This window comes from Leptodactylus fuscus, chromosome 1, assembly GCF_031893055.1.
Source record: "Leptodactylus fuscus isolate aLepFus1 chromosome 1, aLepFus1.hap2, whole genome shotgun sequence".
NCBI classification, from domain to species: Eukaryota; Metazoa; Chordata; class Amphibia; order Anura; family Leptodactylidae; genus Leptodactylus; species Leptodactylus fuscus.
The window spans coordinates 279,011,235-279,019,459 of record NC_134265.1 but is presented as its reverse complement, the minus strand read 5'-3'; positions in this window follow the sequence as shown (position 1 = coordinate 279,019,459).

Sequence of the window (8,225 nt, the reverse complement as noted above, 5' to 3'; positions counted from 1 at the left end):
ATGCCAGAAACACCTGAAGAAAAAGATAACACATTCATTAAAACTGGTTACAGGGGAAATTCTATAACATTTATTATATTGGGGATTTATCTGCAGGGGTTTCTGGCTATTCTGCTGCCTGTGACAGAGGGATGGACTGAATGGTCGGTCAGTCAGGGGGCATCCAGGCCCTACAGCAGAAGTGAGCAAATATAATGTGGTGTCTGCTCTTGGGGACTTTATGGGAATGACCAAACATTAGCAAATATACAACAGGCCCTTCATTCCCTGAGAGCAGCTTTCCATCACAATGGTGATAGACCTTTCTAGCAGACGACACCTAATACAGAGGCTTATTACAGTGCAACTGTATATACAGACAGGGCTGTTGATACAGTCACACATATGGATATAACGTTACTTGAGATATGAGATATGAAGAAGGAGTGAACAGAACATTTCTGGACATCCTAACATTCATGCAATTGGTAGAAACTACAGTTAGACTGATATACATTCATTGGCTGATAACAGGAAACAATAGCTTACATACAGATGAACAACAAATGAAATACAAAACAATTTCTTTCTTTTTTTTCAAAAAATAAAAAGTTATAAAACTTACTTTGCCAAAGCTGCCCCTACCCAACACCTGGTGGATGGTGAGACGACCGATGTAAAAGTCAGGGTAGGGGCTGGATGTTGCAGGGTCCTGGCTGCTGCCCGGTCTTGGCCCATCATCCTCCAATATTCTGGCCTCTCCTCTCCTCTTCTTTATATCTCTTGATCCATTCTTCTCATCCTCTTCTCTCTTCCTATTTTTCCTCGCTCATCTCTTCTTCTCTCTTCTTCTCTCTCTTCCTTTTGCCAGTGGACACCATTTTCTATAGATCCGCAGGTAATTCTGTAGTTCAGTCCTATCTCCGCCGTCGACAGTTCAGACTGTCAGTTAGTCGTGTGCAGGTCACACAATGCCACCTGCCTGCTAGTACTACATGTACCAGCTCTGCCATAAAGGATGTGAGCATTATGACTGATAGTCCAGTGTCCAGAGGAATGGAGACCTTCATGGCTGGTTCTTCTAATGCTTTATTATCTGATTATGGGGCAGAGGATGTGACTTTATGTCTGGGTTGGCAGTGATGCCCATAGTCCACCAGAATCTCTGCTGGCATTTCAAAATAAGTGTAGTTGTGTACAAACCCAAATAATCCAGATACATTACTACTATATGTTTATCTCCATAGCTTTCAATGGGCAGTGCCCCTCATCTACATTTCTGGGTATACAGGGGAGGAGATGTTTCTTTGGTGTTCTTTCACTGTAATATGTTAGGAAAGGTTTCATTTATGAGTGCTCAGATATCTATGGTGTCCAATATTGGCTTATTTTAGGGGGAGATGCACTGGCATAGCTAGCGAGATTGCAGAGTGGGCAGCTGCCCTGGGGCTGCTATTAAAACATGCTTTACTATTTACTTTATCGATGTCTGCAGACCCCAATGTAGTTAAAACGCATTTTGCGGCTAACGCTCTGAAACACAGACTTGCTGTGCATGGACAATGCACATAGAACGCGGGTCAAGAAGAGAAGGCTGCGGCTCCATTCAATAGGATCGCAGGTTGGTAAGTATAAGTTAGATTTTTTAGGTTTTTTTTAGCGCCATTCTGGGTATTTTAATAGTATAAGGTGGTCATTTGGAGGGGGAATTATAACTATAAGGGAGGATTCATAGAGGGCTTTAGCACGATGGGGGGTCATTTATATATGGGGCATTATGAATACAAGGGGTGGAGGTCATTTATATAAGGGGTCATTAGGGGGTGGTCATTTATATAAGGGATCATTAAGGGGCATTATGAACAAAAGGGGGTAGTCATTTATATAAAGGGTCATTGGGGTGCAGTATTTATGTCAGGGGGAATCAGGGTCATAACATAAGGGGGTGACTAATTTAAATAAGGTGGCACTTAGATTTTATTAAGGCTAAGGCCCCACATAGTGAACTGCAACAAAATACTGCTGCAGGAAAAATTGTGGCAGTAATACCTCACAGTTTTTCGCGCATCTCTTTTCACAGGAGGAGACCTCTGCGGACTTTCTGCTTCCATTATACCTATAGGGAAACCACCAGTGTTGCCGTAGGTATAATTGACATGCTGTGATTTCCAAACCACAATGATTTTGGAAATCGCATTGTGTCTGCTGAACCTATTTCTCCGCAATGTGTGGATGGGATACTCTAGAATCTTATCCCCATTGTGGGAACTGTAAAACGCCGCAGAAAAAAAAGTTTCCACCACCTGCGGCCCCGACCTTAAGGAGTTTTCCAGATCATTTTTATTGGTGATCTATCCTCAGAATAGATTATCAATAAGCGATCAGTGCCCCCCCTCTGATCAGCTGTATGAAGGAGCTATGGCGCCTCTTTATATCACACGCTGTCTGTTTACAGTGACCGTGTGATGTAATTCCAGCCTTGACACATAGATGTGTATAGGACCAGGCTGTAGTTACATTACATGAATGACACTATGTAAACAGAGAAGTGGTCACGGTACCACAGTTCATGCAAGCAGCTTATCCTTGGGGTCCCAGGTATTGGAATCACACTAATTTCTTTTTTACCTTTTAATTAGGAAACTCCATCCTGGGGCATTATTAATACAGGCACTACTTAAATGGGGTACACAGGAAAGTTATTAATATGAAGATGCACTTGGGGGTATTATTCATTATGGGGGGGTTATACTATATATTTTATAATTGGGGGCAGCAGCAGGATCGGTGTGCAGGTGAGGACAATGTGAGTTAGGTGCCTGGAAAAGGGAGGAGCCAAAGATGTCTGTGCTGCAAACTGCATATAGATTGGAAGAAGCGGTCATGGCGGTCCAGATGGAAGAGATGGGAAATGTGAACGATTAGTCAGAGACACCACCTGTAAGTCAGTGAATATTACTGCACTGTATTCGCCTAAATGGTCTGCAAAGCACTGTATAGAGTCCATATCCACCACTATACAGTCACTGTCTAATGATAATCTTGGTATACCTAAGTTGGGCGAACATTTGTATATATTGCCCCCCCCCCAATACCTAGCTACGCCACTGTGGAGCATTATACTTGGAGAGGGGGCCATCTGGAGAGGATGTTATATTCTGCAGGGCTTCTGTGGAGCATTTCACTAGGGAGTCCCTCTGGAGAGCATGTTATATTATGGGGGCCACTGTGGAGAGCATATTATGCTATTTTGGGCCACTGTGGAGCATTATACTGGGGGAAACTCTATGGGCAGCATATTATACTATGTGAAGGCTAAGTGGAGCATGTAATACTGTGTGGGGTCACTGTGGAGCATTATTCTGGAAGGGTCATCTGCAGAACATATTATATTGCGTGGTGCCACTGTGGAGCATTATTCGGGGGTGTTGCACTAAGCAGCATTATACTAGGGGGGTTCTCTGGGGAGCATATTACACTGCCTGGGGCCTACTGTGGTGCATTATACTGGGGGACCACTCTGGGGAGCATAATATATTGCGTGGTGTTACTGTGGAGCAATATACTAGAGAGGGACGGGTAATATTGGTGTACCCACCAAAACAATGTCCAGTAAAATAGTATGCAGGATATAGTTAGTTGTAAAGGGAAAATCCAGAAATCATCAATGCCATCTCATAAGTATAAGGCACACACTGGGCATATATGGGGATTCACTACATAAATACCACACAACAGTCAATACCTGTGTTCATGGTGACAACCATCGGTGCAACACTTGTAAGGAACAGATGACTGGGTGCAAAAATATATTAGTTGGTACATGGGAAAATGGGGCTTGTTATTCCTTGTCTTATGTGTCAACAGGAAGCCAAATTGTCTTTTCACTGTTGCTCACATTAAGGCCCCTTGCAGACGACCGAGTGCTAGGTTGGTGTGCTATCCATGTTTTATAAGGATCACTTCTAAATACGAGGATACAGGGATCATACAGCAATCTTGACCCCCCCCCCCAAAAAAAAAAAACAAAAACAAAACAAACAACCCTTTAATAAGTAACGTCAATAAAGCTGTGTACTTTTCCACTCTTTTACCGTCTCGAATATGTTATTACAATTACATATAATCACCATGTCAAACCCCCTAAATATTGCCTGTTGCCTCTTACCAGGGGCCAGGATTTTAGTAGCAGTGGCTCATATCTTCCAATTTTTTGAACTGTCAAAGAGGGACACTAATAATTCACTGGTTAAAAGTTTAACTGTTTTTGCATATCTACTGTATATGCTTGAACAGGGTTTTATTAGAATATTAGCACAGGCAATATCTATTATACAGTTAGGGACCAGATAGTTATATATATATATATTATAGTTACATTTTTATGATTAAAAAGGGGAACTCAGGTGAATAGTAAGAGCTGACCCTCTGAAAAGGGACACATGGCTTTGATTGCCTAGTTGTAATATATGTGTAGTAGTGGTTTTTCATATGATGATTATGTAGTGAAACGTGTTTTATTTTATTTTTACTTCACCTTTTATAACTGATATTGTTCTATACATTGATGCACTAAGTTACCAATGTCTCCTTCTGTTTTCATTCAATAAATACTTTTAAAACTAAAAAAGGACATGAGAGGTATGTGCCATTGTAATATGATGCTGATGTTTCCTGACATTGCCAAGCACCCCATGGATCATCAAACGTATTATGTAATATATATATATATATATATATATATATATATATATATATATATACATACATATGTGTGTGTGTGTGTCCATCACAGTTTAACTAAATGTTTTTTGTTTTTTTTCTTAAGTATCGAATCACAAATCTGCCTCCTAGTGTTGTACTAAGAGTAATGTCATCAGATTCACATTACTGGATAGTGAGGAGTACTCTGCAGGTTATACTGTAAGTATAAAGGGACATTACCAGATTTAGACTTGTAGACAATTAAAATTTAAACATTTTTGCAAATGTATATAATTAATATTCCTGCAGCGTTTGAATAATGTCCTTTTGTCTTGGCTACCAATAGATACAACCATAAATTCAGGAATTTTCTACGGTCTGGCACTTTTCTGGTTATCTTCTCAATCATGCACTGTTCCAGACTGTTTCAGTGTACCAGCACAAGACACTGGCCATAATAAAGAATTCAGGACTAAGATTTTGACAAGTGGCAGACCATACAAAGTTCTAGCATTCACCATAGCAACCCACCGTATATACTCGAGTCAAGCAAAATAATTTTTTTTTCTATGACCAGCCGCAATAGTAATGTATAGAATCTCCAATAAAATAGTGAAAAAAAGCTTTAAAAAAAAAAAAAAAAAAAAAAAAAAAAAAAGGAAAAGTTCTAAATCCCTCCTTTCCCTAGAATACATATAAAAGTAGAAAATGACTGTGAAACACACACACGTTAGGTATCCCTGTGTCTGACAGAGCCTGGTCCGCTGAATATAGGGGATCTTCAGTGCTCCTGTTCTGTCAGGAAGGGGTTAATAGGAGCACTGCAGATACCCTATATTCATCCAGACTGAATTCCAAGTGGAGGAAGAAAAAACAGTCCTCAAGCTCAGGGAAGGGGCAGACAGACATCCAAAACACCCCCTCCCCTTCCCCAGCACCTACTGCACCCAAAAACTCCAACCATTTTAATTTTTGAAATTTTCCAGTAGCTGCTGCATTTCCCCCCCTTGGCTTATACTCGAGTCAATAAGTTTTATCAGTTTTTTTGTGTTAAAATTAGGGGCCCCGGCTTATATTTGGGTCGACTTATACTCGAGTATATACGGTATCTAGATAAAAGATTGTTAGCAGTAAGAGAAAAGCTTCCAAACTCTTCAAAAGAGCACAACTGTTTGTCCAATGCCCGTACTATACAGTGCCTGGAGTCAGAAGCAGATAGCTCTGTACACTATACCATAGCCTGGTGCTGTCTCTGGAGCTCAGTTCCCATAGATATCAATACAGGGCACTTTACCGCCTTTAACCCCTTCCTGCTGACGGCATTTTTTTGTTTTTGACTCCCCTTCCTCCAAACCCCATAACTTTTTCTATTTTTCCACTCTCAGAGCTATATGAGGTCTTAATGTTTGCGGGACAAATTGTTCTTCATGATGCTACCATTAATTATTCTGTATAATGTACTGGGAAGCTGTAAGAAAAAAATCAGAATTGGGGGGATTTGAAGAAAAAATGCATTTGTGCGACTTTCTTATGGGCTTCATTTTTACGGCTTTAACTGTGCAGCCAAAATGACATGTCACCTGTATTCTATGTTTCGGTACGATTCCAGGGATACTTAATTTATATGGTTTTATTTACATTTTAACCCCTTAATAAAAATCCAAAACGGTGCCAATTTTTTTCTAAAAGTTGCCATTCATAGGGCATCTTTTTTTGCAGGGTCGAGTGTACATTTTATTTATACCATTTTGGGGAATATCTATTGCTTTGATCACTTTTTATTCATTTTTGTTTATCAGAGGTAAAACGGCAGTTTGGCACTTTTGAATTTTTTTCCTGCTACAGGAAAAATATTTTTATAGATTTGTAGAGCGGGTGTTTTTGGACACAGGGATACCTAACACATAGAGACAGAAAGATACACACATGGACAAAATTGTTGGTGCCCCTCGTTTAATGAAAGAAAAATCCACAATGGTCACAGAAATAACTTGAATCTGACAGAAATAATAATAAATAGAAATTCTATGAAAATGAACAAATGAAAGTCAGACATTGCTTTTCGCTACAACAGATTTTTTTTTTTTTTAAATAAACCTCATGAAAGAGGCCTGGGCAGAAATGATGGTTCCCCTGAAAATAATGTGACCAAAGGGACAAGTTACATCTCGGTGTTTCCACTAATTAGCATCACTGGTCTCTACAATCTTGTAACCAGTCAGTGGCTGTATATAGGGCTACAGATACTCCCTGTGCTGATTGGTGACCTGTACATAGGGCTACAGGTACTCGCTGTGCTGTTTGGTGGCCTGTATATAGGGCTACAGATACTCCCTGTGCTGTTTGGTGGCCTGTATATAGGGCTACAGATACTCGCTGTGCTGTTTGGTGGCCTGTATATAGGGCTACAGATACTCGCTGTGCTGTTTGGGTTTTTCTTTCATTAAACGAGAGGTGCCAACAATTTTGCCCACATGTGTATGTGCCACATTCAGTATTCACATGATCCTTATGCTTGGTTCACACATCAGTATGCCATCTGTCTGTCTGAATTCAGTTTTAGACTAAAAACGGACTGATGCACATACTGATTGATACTGACACCTTTAACTCTGTCCATCCCCTAGAGGACAGATAAGGGGATTAAAAGTAGAAAATTGTAAACAGAGTAGAGATAAGGACACTTATTATATGCGATGAGGACATTTAGTATATGTTCTTATCTCTACTCTGTGTACAATTGCTACTTTTAATCCCCTTATCTGTCCTCTAGGGGACGGACAGCATTTGCTATCTGCATAAAAAGGTGTCAGTATACAATCAGTATGTGTATCAGTCCGTTTTTAGTCTCAAACTGAATTCAAACGGACGGATGGGATACTGATGTGTGAACCAAGCTTCAGCTCTGCAATTGTACAGGTCTTTCTGCTTCTTTTTTTGACCATTTGGCACAGGGTTCACACCTGCGTTCGGCACTCCGTTCTGTGGTTTCCGTCTTCTGCATGCAAGAAGACGGAAACCACAGACCGGGTCCGGCCATGAGCGGTGGTGAGCGTTTTATGCTCTCCGCCGCGAAACCGTTTTTTTAAATCCGGACACAGAGTACTGCATGTCCGACTCTGTGTCCGGATTTAAAAAAAAACGGTTTTGCGGCGGAGAGCATAAAACGCTCACCGCCGGACAGCTTTCTCACCCATTCAAATGAATGGGTGAAAAAGAGTCCTGCAGGTTTCCGTCTCTTGCTCTGTTTTGTGCAGGAAACGGAAACCTGCAGAATGGAGACCGGGCGCCGATGTGAACGAACCCTGAGCTGTTTTTGGGAGAAACAGAGATAGAATTCTATAAAGCAATGTTGTGCATCTTTGTCCCTGCAGCAACTCAGCATGTGCGCTTGGTAGATACATTTATTTATTTAAATGTAGATTGTAGGCCCCATATAGGGATCACAATTTACTTTTTTCCCCCCCTTTCAGTATGTGTTTAAAGAATGGGAGGAAATCCACGCAAACACGGGGAAAACAAACAAAATCCTTGCAGATGTT